This window comes from Aedes aegypti, chromosome 2, assembly GCF_002204515.2.
Source record: "Aedes aegypti strain LVP_AGWG chromosome 2, AaegL5.0 Primary Assembly, whole genome shotgun sequence".
NCBI classification, from domain to species: Eukaryota; Metazoa; Arthropoda; class Insecta; order Diptera; family Culicidae; genus Aedes; species Aedes aegypti.
This window is the reverse complement of record NC_035108.1, coordinates 82,841,482-82,860,234: the sequence shown is the minus strand read 5'-3', so window position 1 is coordinate 82,860,234 and position 18,753 is coordinate 82,841,482. Positions and strand designations below refer to the sequence as shown.

The following is an 18,753-nucleotide window of genomic DNA, read 5'->3' as shown; positions in this document are numbered from 1 at the left end:
ATTAAAAGGATTGTGGCGTGATTTGATCCAGGGTTTAATAACCATTCATGGCGAAATGCAATCAAAGCAAATGGTTGTGTCAGTTTAAATGTTTTCGAAACTCCCTTCGATCAAAACATGCACATGCACATATTGCTTCAAGCTACGCTTTAGTTAGCTTGCGTTACTGAGCGTTACAGTTGAAAGCAATGTGGCGAAACAGTTTCGTTGTGAGTGCTTATTACACACGGTGGTGAAATGCAATGTAAGCTAAGGTCGTACAGTTCGGTAGCTTCCACATCTCCTCGATAGCCGTGATCGTCTAGTGGTTAGGACCCTACGTTGTGGCCGTAGTAACCCAGGTTCGAATCCTGGTCACGGCAATGTTCAATACAATGGAACATTGTCACGGAGAGAAGTATTTTTTTACCTACATAAAAAATGTCACAAACTTTGAGAGAAAGGCTTGAGATTGCTAAACCGGGCTCGATTCCTAGTCCCATCGTATTTTTGTCGGATGAATGTTTTCTCAATTTTCAGAACTTAATAATGTAATGTACAAAATAAAGCTATAACAGATTAAACTTGTGGAGACGCTTATAAGAAAACTAAATTGAAGAGAAATAACCAGTTCTAATAAGAACGTAGAGCTACGAAGAAGAAGAAGATGTTCATTAGATTGATACATTGAAGTAGTGTAGTATAAGTTCAAATAAAAAAGGCAGGATCTAAAAGAATAAAATAAAATATAGCAAATTATAAAAATAAATTGCATATAAATTTGTGAACCATAAAATATATGAATGGTTCATAAATTTATGAAAAATATATTTTTCAGTATTTACAACACATCCTAGAGTCTAGACGGTTCAATGAAAACATACCTCCAACAAAAACAGACAGCTTATCTGAACTTTTACCTAACATAGCCTACAATCGATACTTATTAGATACTATACCTCGTTTTTCGTGCCCAGCATTCAGAAAGACAGCAATGCTACATTAACGACTATTCATTTATTATAGCTAGGGCAATTATTACTTATGGCGTGTTCAACAATTAGCGAGCAATTAGACCGTCCAACAATTAATGAATTACCCTAAATATGCGAAAAAAAAAAAACACAATGAAAAAATGTTCACAAGAGATGTACCGTTTGCATTAAGAACATTGCGTCTGAAGATTGCGAAATTCCCGATAGTTTGTCGTATTTGAAACACTGTAACTCCAAATCCAAACTATCAACACATTGAATTACAAGTATTTTCAGTATCGTTCAAGCAGTCGATCACTCTACCTCTGGTTTATCGCTTAATCCTTAAGCACAATCATATGCTAGCACGGTGATTCTTTTATTTACGTTATATAGGCACTGACACACAGCCTTCTTCTTAGATTTGTGTTCTAAGAGTACTTCTACATATATCCAGCCACAATCCCAGCTTAAACTTGGAAATATATTCGCACGTATAGGCAATCAAAGTGAAAGAGTATGGAACGAGCTCACCAAGTCTGATACTTATGGATTTTACCGAAATAGATACAACTTAAACGGCATAATGTAATCTAATCTAACAGAACAGAAGTGCAACTGCTTGTTTTTGATTGCTAATTTCATACTATGATGAAATAAATGGATGTCAAAGTGTGCGGGTAGCATGCTCCCATATCTCCTCGATAGCCGTGATCGTCTAGTGGTTAGGACCCTACGTTGTGGCCGTAGTAACCCAGGTTCGAATCCTGGTCACGGCAATGTTCGACGCAAACATTGTGACAGAGAGGAGTGAGTTCTTTTTTGTTGAAGTGGAATGGAGGTATAGCAATAAAAAACTGCAGTGCAGCATGAATGAAAAGTACGGTAGTTGGGGTGATATTGGGCCTGGGGGTGACAATGGGCCGTATTTGGAAAGGTGGGAGCCCCGGGGCCAGAGTCTTATAAGGGTTTTTTTTTTTCAGAAAATAATTTTGATGCTATAATACAGTGGTCACCAAACTGCATACCGTGTCCCACATGCGGCGATAGGATTTTGAATGTTAATATCATGTGGCCCGTTCATGTTGTAAATTCTGAATGACAGGGTTCAGATCTCTTAGTTTTTGCTACCGATTATCAAAATCTTGGTCAACTTGTCTGTGTTTCTCCTTGTTGGTCAATCGAATAGCTATCAGTTATTAATAATATATCTACTGTAATTTATAATAAGCTCATTAAAATCTTAATTGGTTCAAGATCAAATCTCTTCTTCAAATCTAGCAGATATCTTGAATCAAAAAGGAAGCGTAAGTAAACTGAAAAACTTCTTAATTTCCACATATCACAAAGAAATCTTCGCTTCGCGATAACTTAAACAGCTCGTTGTTGATGAAAGTTTAATTGAAACAGCATTGTTTAATAGGGAAGTCTTACAAGAAAGTACGCAGATTGGTGTATCAATTGCTATATTTTAATTCGGTTATTAAAATCAAAAGTTCAAGGAATCCATGAAATATATGAAAATTGTGGCATATGACTTTATAAATGCTTCATGGTTTTAATCATTATGAATGCGACGAGAAAGCCCGAGCAAGTGTAATTTTTCCTTTTCGGTTTGCGCGTTCTTTTGCCGGGCAGTGCGTCGAGAAATCGCGAAGCAATCCCAGTTTTTTCCCTGTCTCTTTTTATTTTTGAGTGCTTTGATATGGCCCGAGCAAACGAGTAGGTCTCGTGTCTCGTTGTTGTTGTTTTTTTTTTGTTCTTTCGGCTTACGTGCATTTAGCTGGGCAGTGCTTCGTCGAAGCCCAAGTGTTCGTGTTTTTGTTTTGTGTCATCAGAGCGATCTTTTGCATGAAAAGCAAAAGTATTATTTTTCTCGCGTCTCCAGAATGATTTCTTTCTTAGTTAGCCTACGGGGATGAACCAGCCTTGGGCTGAATTTCCCCTTAATAAAGAGTCAATCATCATTAGTTAGCCTGTACGCGTTTAGTGAAGCTAAAAGTGGATTGTGACTTGTGTTTTGAATGAAGGATCAATTGGTGAGCTCGTTTCATGCTTTTATTTATTTATTTATTTTTTTTTTTCTATCTTTATTAACGAGCTAAGAATCTCTGGACTAGTTCATCTCGGGACCAACGGCTTTACTTCCCTTCCGAAGGAAGTCGTCACTGAAATTTTTAGTGACTATCTCGGGGATGGGATTCGATCCCAGGTCCTCGGCGTGAGAGGCGTGTGTTCTAACCACTACACCAGGTCCGTCCCCAACATTATTTATTTATTGACTTATTCATAAATTATTTACATTTTACATTTTTTTTTTCAAAATAACCCTTTTCTTTTACCTTTATTTTTGAAATTAAGAAAGGACTTTGAATGGATCGACACCTATAAGTGTAGACTTGCAAAAGGTACATTTTATTCAACAAACTTTAAATGATTCGCCACTGCAAGTGTCGACATAAGAGTGTTCTGAGAGGGTGCAGCAAATACTTTTGTTTCTTCTTATGAGTAAAATATGATAACACATGCCTTCGTCCTAATAGCTATAGTAATATTGCGTTTAGCTATTTGTTGAACAAACTTTGAACGGTTCGTTACTTCAGGTGTCAACATTGTTTTCTTCTACATGGAAATTTTTCATATCAAATAATTACATTATATTTATAAGCATGTTTATATTTTACAAATAGTCGTTTATCATGGCTTAATCGCTTATCAAAGTGAACCCTCTAACCCAACGATCTTCCCCACTAATGAACATCCTTCCCAGTAACCTTTGTGGAGATGCAGAAGCAAACACGGCCTCCAAATAGCAATTGTTACACACTAACATTCCTTCCTCCAATCCCACCTGACTGCAAGGACGTGGCCGGCACCGTTATTAACCCTGCATAAATAGAGGCCAATCCCAGACGAACTTTTAGTTGATTCTTAGTGTATTTTCACTGACTTCCGTCAATCACGGAATAGTAACCATTGATATGTGTAGTCAGTCTAAGCAAAGCTAAGTAAGTCATGCACAATGGTTCGAATCAACGATTTAGATCTTGTTATCTCTGTTGATTTTTGACGTAAGGGGCAGGGTTGTTCATTCAAAATCCGTTTTCCGAATCTTCCATTTTCCTCAGATTCCTTTAAAAAACGTGAGACAAAAAGATCATGCGACTTGCTATTTTTTTTCTACTCAATAATTAAATTTGGAGGATAATCATAATTATTTATGAATGATTTTTGATAAAATTTATGATATACTGCGAGCTTAAAACAGTTTGAATTCCAAAAGAGTTTTAAACAAAAAAATACAAACTGAACTTGTTGAAATATTTTAAAGTTCACAAGATTCATTGAAAAGTCATATATATTTTGAAATTATATAAACATTCAATACACACAGTGAGCCGTAAGTTGTGAGACGAATCTGGAAACTGATTGCGACGGAGTTGAAAACGATACGACGGATTGAGAATACGATAAGATGCATTTTCTTTGCATTATTTCCAAAAACAGATCAAGATTTATCAAAATGTTATTGTACAATGCTAAAGCCGTTTTGAGAAAGAATTGTTTGGCATCGGTTTGTATCAGCATCATTCACTGCAATACTGGGAAAATTGCAGTTCTCACTGATCAATGCTTAATACGATGGATACTAGCACATCACCCTATGGTTGGAAAAATTCGCTATAAAGCTTCAGAAATCTATAAAAATCTCGCAGGGACCTCGTAAGAACTTTGTCATATACCCTAGGACTAGTCAAGTCAAACTAGTAAGCAACTCAAGGCTTCATTATGAATCTGCATCATCAGTAACGTCAGAAATCCGCCGAACAAATTCTCAATGAATCTGTTCAGGTTTTCAATAGGGCTTCCAAGAATTTTTTTTTAAATCGATGGTTCGCCAATCTCTAAGCATTTTAAGAAAAAATAATTGAAGATTTTTTCTTAAACCCACTAAAAACCTTATTACCGCAATCGACTTATATTTATCTCTCGAGAAATTTCCAAGAAACTGGTCAATTATCGCCTCGATTCCTGCAGTGATTTCATAAAAACAACCATGAATCTAAATCTATCAAATATCTCACCAAGAACCTTGCAAGGAATCCCTAATAATCCTTCAAGAATTGGTTTCAAGGAACTAATTTATAATCTATAAGATCTCCTTTAATTTTTTCAATATCTATACCTATACCAATAATAATATTGAGTTATAAATTTGAGCGTTATAAATTTACATATATATATATTTATGGGAAATGTTGATTAAAACGAGTTATAATTGTTATAAAAATCTGCCAAATAATTTCCCAGGAAGAACTTGAAGAATTTTGATAAAAAAAAATACTAGAAATCCATAACTACCTCTCTGACAACTCACTACAAGTAAGTCATGATGCAAAGTACAAGTTGAAAGGTGGTCGTGCATCTCTCGGCAAAATATTCTAGTTATGCCCATAGTGCTTGAAATTGAAACACACCGGTTTGAAACACTACATTTCCCGGTGTGTTCTCCATATTCACGGGTATTTCACGTATTTTCCTGGTCATCAGTAATTCCCGGTTTTTTCCCGCCTTTCCTGGATTTCTTGGTATGGTATCTTTTGAGAAGTTGTTCTTTTTGGTTTAAATTATTTCAATAACTTTTCCGTTTGAGGTTATATGTGATTAAAAAAAAGACACGGATACTGTCTTCGGCCATTTAGCTGCACAGACTGTATAACTTAACACTAGACAATGGACAAGCGACATTTCAAAGGCATATAGCCTATTAAGACTACTTTTACTGCAAAAATTGCACGAATATATTATTTGCATTCGAAAAATCAAATTTGAAAATATCGTTTAAAACTTGAATTTTGACTGTAACTCATAAAATCTTCAATACAGACATGCTGTCTTTAGTAAACTTCTTTTTTTTAACTGATGTAAAACTTCCCTTCCCTCTTCAAAAAAGCGAAACAAAAAAATGATAACAATATTGAAATGTAAGTCAAATAATATAAACTTTAGAACATAAAACTATGCGTTGATTTTCATATATCAACGTCGACGTTGCTATCCGAAGTTTGGATCTTCTCCAGGGCTTCATTATAATTAATCTTGTACTTTTCCAGATTGCCTCGGAAGAAAATCAGAACACTTGTTACATAAATGTTTGCCAAATGTCCCGATATGTTGGGTGGATACATTCTTGATTGGAAATGCACGAAAAATCTATGGGCAATTACATTGTAGTTGCTGTTATTTCTTATTCAATTGTATTGTAACTATTAGGTAGCTCCAATTTTTTTTTTCTATTTTTTACCGAAAATAAAAGTATAAAAAATCTGTAGATCTTATTAACACCCACAACTCTGCTGAAAACAACATACCGATAATTCTGAAATTGTGACAGTCAAACGCAAACTTCCAGTTAACCAAAAGTATTTCCAAAGAAGGTAACTTACTTTTATTACCTTCAAAAGTTTTTCACGCAAAAACGACCAATGTAACACCGTTCACACGTATGTATGTCGTTTTTATTTTTTAACAAAAATACTACCGGTTTTTGGCATTTTTATCTCCAAATTAACAATGAAAGAAATTCATCGAGTATTGTGCCATCTACGGTCGAAAATGTAATTGGAACCGTGTTTTCCCATATATCTTATCAATATTACCCATACAAACTTCAAGTTTGCTTAGCCCCCCATAGAGTTGACGGAATCCGTTAAAATTTTCACAGTAGCTTCTGGGGGTCCAAATGAACAAATTTGTGCGAGGGTGGGAGTTGGTGTAACTGACAATTTTCGATGTTTGATCATTATGGGCCATCCTAAGGTCCAGTTAACGGTTTGGATTATTTGTACAAAAACTTAATAGTTCTCCAGGTATTATTCAATAAAGTTTTGGGAAGACTTATCCAAGTAAAATTACATTAGCAATTGCCCTTGGGTTCCTTGCCGACTTTCATTTGTAAATTTGTTCATGATGATGATGAAAGTTTCAAACGATTATGATCTTTGCAACCCGAACATTTGCTAATGTCTCAAGTTCTAGAACCAGCCGAGGAATGAAGGTATCGTTAATAAAGACACTAATAATACTAGATTGTCGTTAGGAGATGAACCAGCATATGTCTGAAAATCTCGATAATGAAGATAATAATAATAGATTGTCAGTATTGGGTTATTAGAAGCCAATTTATCGCATAACAACCCTGATCTTACATCATTAAGGTGAAGATGCATCGAAGCCAAATCTTGAATTTTCAAGAGCACAAATCTGGAGAATCAAACATCCGTGTAAGCTGAAAACTCAATCGATTGGTCAGTAGCTGGTGATGACCAATCGATTAAGTTTTCAACTCAAACGGGTGTTCCGTTCTCAAGATTTGTGCTCTTGAAAATGTGAGGTTTGGCTTCGATTCATCTTCACCTTAAAATAATATATTAAAAAGTTTAGAAAAAAATATCAGTTTTCCTCCGATTTCCCGTCTGAATATTTTGAAGGTTTAAAATGTCTGAATTCTTTTTTGCCGTTTTTGCAATTGTTCCATATTTCATTCTAATAAAAAAATTGCTCCGCTCCATGACAATGTTCTATTTGGTAGAGCATTGCCGTGACCAGGATTCGAACCTGGGTTACTACGGCCACAACGTAGGGTCCTAACCACTAGACGATCACGGCTTTCGAGGAGATATTTCTTCAATCTCGCAAAAGTTGTACACTTTCAAAAACATTTCACCATCGAACGCAATTATCACTGTTAAATTTATCCGAAGACATTTCACTCGAGCGCAGAGTTAAAATCAGCACAGCACAACAAACCAGACTCGACATTCGGTTACGTTGGATGATAACGAAAGTGAACGTCCAAAACAGGGCAACCGATATGGCGATAATGGAATTGTCAGTCCCATATCGGTTGAAGCAAAACTCTACCATATGTGTAACACTTCGTAATGCGAGTTGACTTCTTCCCAAACATAACCGTTAGATGCCATCATTTGTGTCACTGATGATTGCAAACATCGTAAAAGTTCAATTCAACTCTAGAAATATTAACGAACAAGACACTTTCATATATGTTTCTACAAACAAAAACAACATTCATATTGAGCGGGAGAGAAGTGCTTGCGCAAGTATTTCACAATTATTGGCAAAGTTTATATTTAGCTCGCGATTGCTACAGTCAGTCCAGTCGTGGAGCAGCTGTTCGCCACAACAACACGAGCAAAATTCGACAAATTCACTTTTTTTATTTGCAAATTTTGCTTTCTTCACCTGTCGGGTTGAGGAACAGCAAAAATTATCACCCCCTTCCGTGACAATGCCTCGGTATCGACATTGCCGTGACCAGGATTCGAACCTGGGTTACTACGGCCACAACGTAGGGTCCTAACCACTAGACGATCACGGCTAGCGGGGGTTCGGTGAAAATGTGATGATTGATTTGGTGCAAGTTGAAAGCGTCAATGGAAATTTTCGCACATGCATTCGTCGATACTGTGTGGGGAAGTCGGAGCAATGTGCTTCATTTGCTCAATATTGAAACATCGGTCCGATGAGAGCATTTTTTATGTGATGACGGGGTGCATATTGAGGAAAACAACTTACACTTGCAGGTTTGTACGAAACCTCTCTTCGTTATTTCTAGAGGACAGTCAGCTCTGAATCAACATTGCATTGCAACACCATTATTTTTAACGCACACAATTTGTTTTACGAGATACCCGATCAGGGAATGAGAACAAATTGCAAACTAATGATGATATTGTGATATCATCGAATATAAAAACTCAATATGATAATATTTTGATCGAGTTACCAACAATCATAACAGAATATGAGATCCTTTTTTATGAAAATAAACAAAATGATGATAAATTTAAATATAAAGGATACACGTGCTTTTAGATTTTTTTATTAGGGTGACCATTTCCGAAATAGCAAAATTTGTATTTAAATAAAATATAACTATCGGGCCCAGATAGCCGTGACGGTAAACGCGCAGCTATTCAGCAAGACCAAGCTGAGGGTCGTGGGTTCGAATCCCACCGGTCGAGGATCTTTTCGGGTTGGATATTTTCTTGACTTCCCAGGGCATAGAGTATCTTCGTACCTGCCACACGATATACGCATGCAAAAATGATCATTGGCACAGTAAGCTCTCAGTTAATAAATGTGGAAGTGCTCATAAGAACAATAAGCTGAGAAGCAGGCTCTGTCCCAGTGGGGACGTAATGCCAGAAACAAGAGGAAGAATAACTTTTGAACCGCTTGACCGATTTTAAATTTTTTTTGACGAAATGAAAGCTAAAGATATTGACTCATAAAGAAAAATAAAAAAAAAATACAAAACATCACTAAGAAATCAAAAAATTTCGTTTTTTCGTGTTTTGAAGGCCTCGGTACCAATAAAGCTATTGCTGTTTTCATTTTTTATTGAAAGTTCAAAAAATTTTACGTTAACTGTCAAATACTGTCAGCGATGTATGCTTTTTACTTTTTGATATATATATTTTTGAAAACAAAAAAAACAGTCATTTTTATCGGCACACACTGTAGTTTTCAGTGCATTATTATTATTTTTTTTTAAATAAACATAATTTTTCAACGGCCCAACCGATTTTCAACCTTTTTTTTATGAAATAAAAGCTTAACTTTTCAGAAAAAATATAAAACTGAAAAAAATTGTTTTTTACATAAAAAATGTATAAATTTCTATTTTTTTAACTTTTCTTTAGCTTTTTTGGTGTTTTTGGTGTTGGTTCTGGGACCAAAGAGATTATTACTGTTCTCATTTTTTTTTCTAAAAACTTCAGAAATTTTACGTATACCATCAAATTTTCAGAGATGTATGTTTCTTAGTTTTTGAGATATATATTTTTAAATTAAAAAATCAGGTATTCCACAATGATAGATTATTTAAAATTCAAGTGAACATTGATGAAACACAGCTATTACTGATTTGTATTTATAAATCAACTGGAGTTTTAGGAAATTCATAAATAAATGAAAGGAGGTAAAAATCCTTCAACAACTTCAAAACTATGTGTCATCTTAAACCATACCTACATCATGTATCGCAACGTACGCAAGGAATAGTGCCCTATATATACCTGAACTATTAAATTCTTAAATGATTGAACTAAACATATGAAAAGAAAGCTGCATGAGGTACCAGGTATTGAGGAAAAAACCCTTGATGTTGGTGTCTGATTGCGGAATACCTGATTTTTAAATTTCAAAATAATATATCTTTAAAGACTATCTAAAGAACATACATCGCTGAAAATTTCTAGAAAAAATGAGAACGCTGAAGTTTCTAGAAAAAAATAGAACAGTGAACCCTCTTTGGTCCCAGAACGAACAAAAAAAAAACACAAAAAAATCTAAAAAAAATTACGTTTGTATTATTCGATAAAGATTCAACCAGTACAGGTTTTAAAAATATTCTGATGATAATACATGGAATTATAGAACACAAGGGCACAAAAGTGATCAACTTCACCCCATTTTACGGTACTTTTAATGAAAACTAGATTGGATGAAAAATGAAAACTAGATTTGGATGAAAAATAACGAAATTATGTATACTTCACTGAAGTTCATTTTTTATAACTTTAAAATTCACCTTCAAGGCGCTTGCGCCATCTCTTAATGTTAATATTTTTGGCTCAAATTTTGAAGTTTCACTTTTCATGTAATATGAATTCAGAAGAGCACACGAATTGTTGGAACTAAAAACTTTTGAGAAATAAGCCGCACCCTATTATACAGTTAAACCTCCATGAGGTGACATTAAAAATCCTATCGACTTATGAAAATATTTCAGGGAACAATACGTACTTACGTACTTACGAAATTTGCCTTAGTATGATTCCATGAGTGGATATCGAGTCTTGGGATATCGACTCATCAGATTTCACTGTACTATAATATCATGTATTTTCTGTGAGATTTGATGAATATATAAAATATTTTAGTTTAGGAATATGAAAACGAAATAATATTTTAAAGTCGGATCCTGATCTAGAAAATGGTTATCAAAAACTGTTATCAAGATGTTAAGAAAAACAAAATTTGAATCAATTTCATCGAATTCCGAAATCAAATTCAGCTCGAATATGCATACAGTTCTTCCTATTTTTTTGGTTGTGTGTGTATATTCAAGTATTACACAATTTAATGAACAAAATAAAATTCATATTATCAAATCATCGGACTGTTTAGTGGAAATTGTATCCCTCGACACATACGCGTATTTTGACCTCAACTGTAAGGCCGTCTTCAGTGTCGTGTACTGGACTCGAGTTCGATTCTAGTCCAGTTCCAAGTCCAGTACACGACACTGGAGACGACCTTACAGTTGGGGTCGAAATACGCGTATTTAGCTGAGGATAAAATTTGTCGTAGTGTCGTGTCGTAAATGGTTCTTCTTCTTCTTCTCAATGGCATTACGTCCCCACTGGGACAAAGCCTGCTTCTCAGCTTGTTCAATGTGTTCAATGAGCGCTTCAACAGTTATTATCTGAGAGCTTTCTTTGCCAAAGTTGCCATTTTCGCATTCGTACATCGTGTGGCAGGTACGATTATACTCTATGCCCAGGGAAGTCAAGAAAATTTGTATTACGAAAAGATCCTGGACTGACCGGGAATCGAACCCGGACACCTTCAGCATGGAGGGGCCCAGATAGCCGTAGCGGTAAACGCGCAGCTATTCAGCAAGACCAAGCTGAGGGTCGTGGGTTCGAATCCCACCGGTCGAGGATCTTTTCGGGTTGGATATTTTCTTGACTTCCCAGGGCATAGAGTATCTTCGTACCTGCCACACGATATACGCATGCAAAAATGGTCATTGGCACAGTAAGCTCTCAGTTAATAAATGTGGAAGTGCTCATAAGAACAATAAGCTGAGAAGCAGGCTCTGTCCCAGTGGGGACGTAATGCCAGAAACAAGAGGAAGAATAACTTTTGAACCGCTTGACCGATTTTAAATTTTTTTGGACGAAATGAAAGCTAAAGATATTGACTCATAAAGAAAAATAAAAAAAAATACAAAACATCACTAAGAAATCAAAAAATTTCGTTTTTTCGTGTTTTCAAGGCCTCGGTACCAATAAAGCTATTGCTGTTTTCATTTTTTATTGAAAGTTCAAAAAATTTTACGTTAACTGTCAAATACTGTCAGCGATGTATGCTTTTTACTTTTTGATATATATATTTTTGAAAACAAAAAAAAACAGTCATTTTTATCGGCACACACTGTAGTTTTCAGCGCATTATTATTTTTTTTTTAAATAAACATAATTTTTCAACGGCCCAACCGATTTTCAACCTTTTTTTATGAAATGAAAGCTTAACTTTTCAGAAAAAATATAAAACTGAAAAAAAAATGTTTTTTACATAAAAAATATATAAATTTCTATTTTTTTAACTTTTCTTTAGCTTTTTTGGTGTTTTTGGTGTTGGTTCTGGGACCAAAGAGATTATTACTGTTCTCATTTTTTTTTCTAAAAACTTCAGAAATTTTACGTATACCATCAAATTTTCAGAGATGTATGTTTCTTAGTTTTTGAGATATATATTTTTAAATTAAAACATCAGGTATTCCACAATGATAGATTATTTAAAATTCAAGTGAACATTGATGAAACACAGCTATTACTGATTTGTATTTATAAATCAACTGGAGTTTTAGGAAATTCATAAATAAATGAAAGGAGGTAAAAATCCTTCAACAACTTCAAAACTATGTGTCATCTTAAACCATACCTACATCATGTATCGCAACGTACGCAAGGAATAGTGCCCTATATATACCTGAACTATTAAATTCTTAAATGATTGAACTAAACATATGAAAAGAAAGCTGCATGAGGTACCAGGTATTGAGGAAAAAACCCTTGATGTTGGTGTCTGATTGCGGAATACCTGATTTTTAAATTTCAAAATAATATATCTCTAAAGACTATCTAAAGAACATACATCGCTGAAAATTTCTAGAAAAAATGAGAACGCTGAAGTTTCTAGAAAAAAAATAGAACAGTGAACCCTCTTTGGTCCCAGAACGAACAAAAAAAAAACACCAAAAAATCTAAAAAAAAAATACGTTTGTATTATTCGATAAAGATTCAACCAGTACAGGTTTTAAAAATATTCTGATGATAATACATGGAATTATAGAACACAAGGGCACAAAAGTGATCAACTTCACCCCATTTTACGGTACTTTTAATGAAAACTAGATTGGATGAAAAATGAAAACTAGATTTGGATGAAAAATAACGAAATTATGTATACTTCACTGAAGTTCATTTTTTATAACTTTAAAATTCACCTTCAAGGCGCTTGCGCCATCTCTTAATGTTAATATTTTTGGCTCAAATTTTGAAGTTTCACTTTTCATGTAATATGAATTCAGAAGAGCACACGAATTGTTGGAACTAAAAACTTTTGAGAAATAAGCCGCACCCTATTATACAGTTAAACCTCCATGAGGTGACATTAAAAATCCTATCGACTTATGAAAATATTTCAGGGAACAATACGTACTTACGTACTTACGAAATTTGCCTTAGTATGATTCCATGAGTGGATATCGAGTCTTGGGATATCGACTCATCAGATTTCACTGTACTATAATATCATGTATTTTCTGTGAGATTTGATGAATATATAAAATATTTTAGTTTAGGAATATGAAAACGAAATAATATTTTAAAGTCGGATCCTGATCTAGGAAATGGTTATCAAAAACTGTTATCAAGATGTTAAGAAAAACAAAATTTGAATCAATTTCATCGAATTCCGAAATCAGATTCAGTTCGAATATGCATACAGTTATTCCTATTTTTTTGGTTGTATTCAAGTATTACACAATTTAATGAACAAAATAAAATTCATATTATCAAATCATCGGACTGTTTAGTGGAAATTGTATCCCTCGACACATACGCGTATTTCAACCTCAACTGTAAGGCCGTCTTCAGTGTCGTGTACTGGACTCGAGTTCGATTCTAGTCCAGTTCCAAGTCCAGTACACGACACTGGAGACGACCTTACAGTTGGGGTCGAAATACGCGTATTTAGCTGAGGATAAAATTTGTCGTAGTGTCGTGTCGTAAATGGTTCTTCTTCTTCTTCTCAATGGCATTACGTCCCCACTGGGACAAAGCCTGCTTCTCAGCTTGTTCAATGTGTTCAATGAGCGCTTCAACAGTTATTATCTGAGAGCTTTCTTTGCCAAAGTTGCCATTTTCGCATTCGTACATCGTGTGGCAGGTACGATTATACTCTATGCCCAGGGAAGTCAAGAAAATTTGTATTACGAAAAGATCCTGGACTGACCGGGAATCGAACCCGGACACCTTCAGCATGGAGGGGCCCAGATAGCCGTAGCGGTAAACGCGCAGCTATTCAGCAAGACCAAGCTGAGGGTCGTGGGTTCGAATCCCACCGGTCGAGGATCTTTTCGGGTTGGAAATTTTCTCGACTTCCCAGGGCATAGAGTATCTTCGTACCTGCCACACGATATACGCATGCAAAAATGGTCATTGGCACAGTAAGCTCTCAGTTAATAACTGTGGAAGCGCTCATAAGAACACTAAGCTGAGAAGCAGGCTCTGTCCCAATGGGGACGTAAGAAAGAAGAAGAAGAAGAAGAGACCTTCAGCATGGCTTTGCTTTGTAGCCGCGACTCTAACCACTCGGCTAAGGAAGGCCCCGTAAATGGTGTATTACTCAATTTGATTTTTTTTACAATACGTTTACTGCCGTTATACGCATAAATGTCCCATGTTCCAAAATATGAAACCGAGAAAAACGCGATTAAAGATTTTCGCAAATTAATGCTCCGTATTGGTGAAGGTTATGACAAATTATAATAATTTTTTTATAATAATATGAGGCCATGGGTGTTTTTTATAGTCAAGAATTGGTTTTTGCGAAAGAATTTGAATTTTACTATGAAATTCAAAGTGGGACGATTATGCCTAGAAATACCGCGTTTTGGGGGAATTTCTACGCATAAGAGTCCCACTAATTATAGCAGACCGATTTTGACCAATCACTTTGCTCTTGATGGTTGGTTTGACGAGAGTTCAATACCGAAAATGGACGATGTGTATTGTAAAGCCTATATTGAAGGTCCATACAAAGGCTCATGTGGCATGTAGCAAAGTGGAAACGTACATGGGTATGTGAATCAATGTGGTTATACAGGTTGGTAAATGCTGGGCATGGCGTACCATCCCGAGGAGGAAAGAATAACTCGACAATAACTTATGCATACCATATTTTGGTATCATACCACAATTAGGTATTGTTCAGTTATTGATACCTTATTTTAGTATTATAATGGTATTTGGAAAAAGGTTAAAAATACTTCATTTTGGTATTCGTTAGCTATTGAGGACTGCTCCCGAGCAGAAGAAAATAACTACTGAATACCAAAGTGAGGTATTCCATACCCAATACTTACAACCTGAATGAGGTATGAATGAGCCCTGCATAAGAGGTAAAATACCTCAAATAATACCTTCTGCATGTTCTACAAATACCAAGCTGATAATTAGATGAGGTATTGTAATACCTAAATAATACTTGATGGATTTTCATATAAAAGTGAAATTTTTCAATAATTGTTCAATACCTCCAGCAGTCCTCAATAGCTAACGAATACCAAAATGAAGTATTTTTAACCTTTTTCCAAATACCATTATAATACTAAAATAAGGTATCAATAACTGAACAATACCTAATTGTGGTATGATACCAAAATATGGTATGCATAAGTTATTGTCGAGTTATTCTTTCCTCCTCGGGCTGGAGGTATTGAACAATTATTGAAAAATTTCACTTTTATATGAAAATCCATCAAGTATTATTTAGGTATTACAATACCTCATCTAATTATCAGCTTGGTATTTGTAGAACATGCAGAAGGTATTATTTGAGGTATTTTACCTCTTATGCAGGGCTCATTCATACCTCATTCAGGTTGTAAGTATTGGGTATGGAATACCTCACTTTGGTATTCAGTAGTTATTTTCTTCAGCTCGGGATTGGTTCCTTGTGTACCTGAAAGAATAAAATAGATCCCTCTGAGTGGTTCATAGCCTCCAATTATAAATGTTCCTGTGCTGAGGCTTGCAGAGCCTGACACAAACCCCATAGATTTCCGGAGGATCATTCCCCCTAATGTTTGGAGAGCCATAGAGCACAGTTTAGCTTAGAGTTATACTCTGGCACTCGGACGATGATCAGCCACCGCCACTGACAATGGTACGCCTTGCCAGTATTTACCACCCAAACGAACCATAATGTGGCATTCAATTTTCAATTAGTTGTAGTTTCTAAAAAAATCTTTAACATGCATACAACTTCAGACCGCACAAAAATACAAGCAACAGAAAAAATGTGATTAAGACATGCACTCAGAAAACCAGAAACATCAAACCAATATACATGGTCAAGCATGTTGCTGAAACTAGATTAAATTTTCCATCGAATGCTCCTGGATGCATCAAATTGCATTCATTTTTCAAAAAGTTTGAAGCATTTGTATTTAGGAAAAATTTCGCCTAACTCAATTATTCAGTCTATCCCCTGTACAACACTCTTAGAACACTATTGTGTGAAACAGGCAGTGTTCCACATGGGATGTAAAGCCAAAGAAAAAAGATGATATTAATCGATTTGACACAACTCAATGAATCCTATAAATTATGTATTTTATTTGCAACTGATTTTGGAAAATACATAGTGGGACAGATATGCGTAGAAATTCAGTAACGAGACAGTTATGCGTAGAAATTCAACAGTGGGACAAATTGACTTGGTATGCTTTTCATAGAGTGTTCGAACAAAGTATATTTTTTTGAATTGTTTTCTAATAATATACGTTAAAATAGACTTTTTGGCTACAAAAACCAAAAAATGACAAAAAGTAACATGGGACAGTTATGCGTATATCGGCAGTTATCGAATAAAATCCCGATTCCAGTGAGGCATTTATGTATCAAGATTCACATCACCAACTAAAAGGACTCCCAGATCCTTACCTTATCCCACTACTTCAGTCTTCTTCCCATGGGAACGGTGGAGATGCAGAGATATACTCGGTCACTAGTAAATATGGTTGTCTAATTGACATTCCTTCCCTTCCCCCGGTGACCGTAAAGACGTGGCCAGCGCCGTTGTTAACTTAAAAAATTTGAGTTCTCGAATTTAGCACATTGAGAATGGTTAGCTAATCCAAAACTCCATTAATCGAATCTCTGCTCTAGTCAATCGATGATCCTGGTTCAGAGCAGGCTTGACAGAAACTCGTCTGCGATGCATAAATGATGCGATTTTGAGGTTTTTCTGAGAAGTAACAATTGAACTCCAAATTCACAACATGAATCTCCAAACGATTAGAGTGAGAGTGTATCAAAATGCAAGTTTTTTTTAGTATTCTTTCTCTCTTGCTTCTATGCTCACCACTACTCATACTTTAAAAGAACTCTTGAGTGACCCGCTCGAACAAAACACGCCTCAAGGAGTTATGATGGCACTCTTTGATTGTGGATCGTCTACGCTCATTTTTTGTTGCCTCTCTACTTAGTATTTTTTCGCTCCCTTACAAAGAGGCAAAGACAGCACGGTGCTCTAGAGCATGCTACCGAACTCTGGCGATGTTGAAGAGTATTATCAACCCTGGTTCGAAGTATTTCTAAGGTGTGTGTGTTCCCTTTGTAAAAAATCCCCTATGGTCGCACTAGTGGATTTCTACGGCCATTTTCCTGTATCGAAGTACCATTCATTAACAGCACGATTTTGTCCAAAAATAAAAATAAAAAATTCAAATAATAAATGTATGTAAAAATTCAAGCTCCCTTGCACCTTGCAATAGCAGCACAAAAAGAATAATAAAATAAATGAAGGAAGCATTAGGAAATTATCAACATCAATGCAAAGCTTTTTATCTATTCTTCATATGAAAAATGTAGAAGGCATTGTAAAAATATAGTTTTATTTATTTTCCCCAGCGCCGTGAAGCTAGTTCCACTACTGGAAAAGAAATTATAAATAATTCTAGGCACATGTGTTCCTATAGTGACACAAATTAAGTGGAGACATATTATTTTCCGAAGTTTTTTATATTTTTCCTACAGAACCAACAGGGCTGGAAGCTGTTTATGCAGATGCCGTGAAAATAATAACGCTGTCCCAATTTTCCGATTGTATACAAATATTTATTCTGTCTGATCGGCTACCACAGAAATAATAATATATCGTATAATCAGCAAACTTTTGCCCCATATTTGTTTACTTTGGCTCCACCGTTAAGTTTTGGTCTTTTTTTCAGAAGCTTTACCCGAGCAGAAGAAAATAACTACTGAATACCAAAGTGAGGTATTCCATACCCAATACTTACAACCTGAATGAGGTATGAATGAGCCCTGCATAAGAGGTAAAATACCTCAAATAATACCTTCTGCATGTTCTACAAATACCAAGCTGATAATTAGATGAGGTATTGTAATACCTAAATAATACTTGATGGATTTTCATATAAAAGTGAAATTTTTCAATAATTGTTCAATACCTCCAGCAGTCCTCAATAGCTAACGAATACCAAAATGAAGTATTTTTAACCTTTTTCCAAATACCATTATAATACTAAAATAAGGTATCAATAACTGAACAATACCTAATTGTGGTATGATACCAAAATATGGTATGCATAAGTTATTGTCGAGTTATTCTTTCCTCCTCGGGTAACACTCTGAAGTTAAGTTTAAAACATATTGTGACTATCACCGATTTA

At 35.2% G+C, this 18,753-nt stretch overlaps 1 protein-coding gene and 4 non-coding genes across 9 annotated transcripts in view; 2 read left to right on the top strand and 3 right to left on the bottom strand.

Moving 5' to 3' along the window:
- LOC5578225 (calcium uniporter protein, mitochondrial) overlaps positions 1–18,753 on the bottom strand; it is a 472,328-nt gene that overhangs the window by 408,975 nt on the left and 44,600 nt on the right. The window lies entirely within an intron of this gene.
- Positions 291–362, top strand: Trnah-gug. Its single transcript has one exon. It is a non-coding gene; the product is annotated as a tRNA-His (tRNA).
- Trnah-gug lies at positions 1,661–1,732 on the top strand. The gene has a single exon. It is a non-coding gene; the product is annotated as a tRNA-His (tRNA).
- On the bottom strand, positions 7,551–7,622 carry Trnah-gug. The gene has a single exon. It is a non-coding gene; the product is annotated as a tRNA-His (tRNA).
- On the bottom strand, positions 8,284–8,355 carry Trnah-gug. Its single transcript has one exon. It is a non-coding gene; the product is annotated as a tRNA-His (tRNA).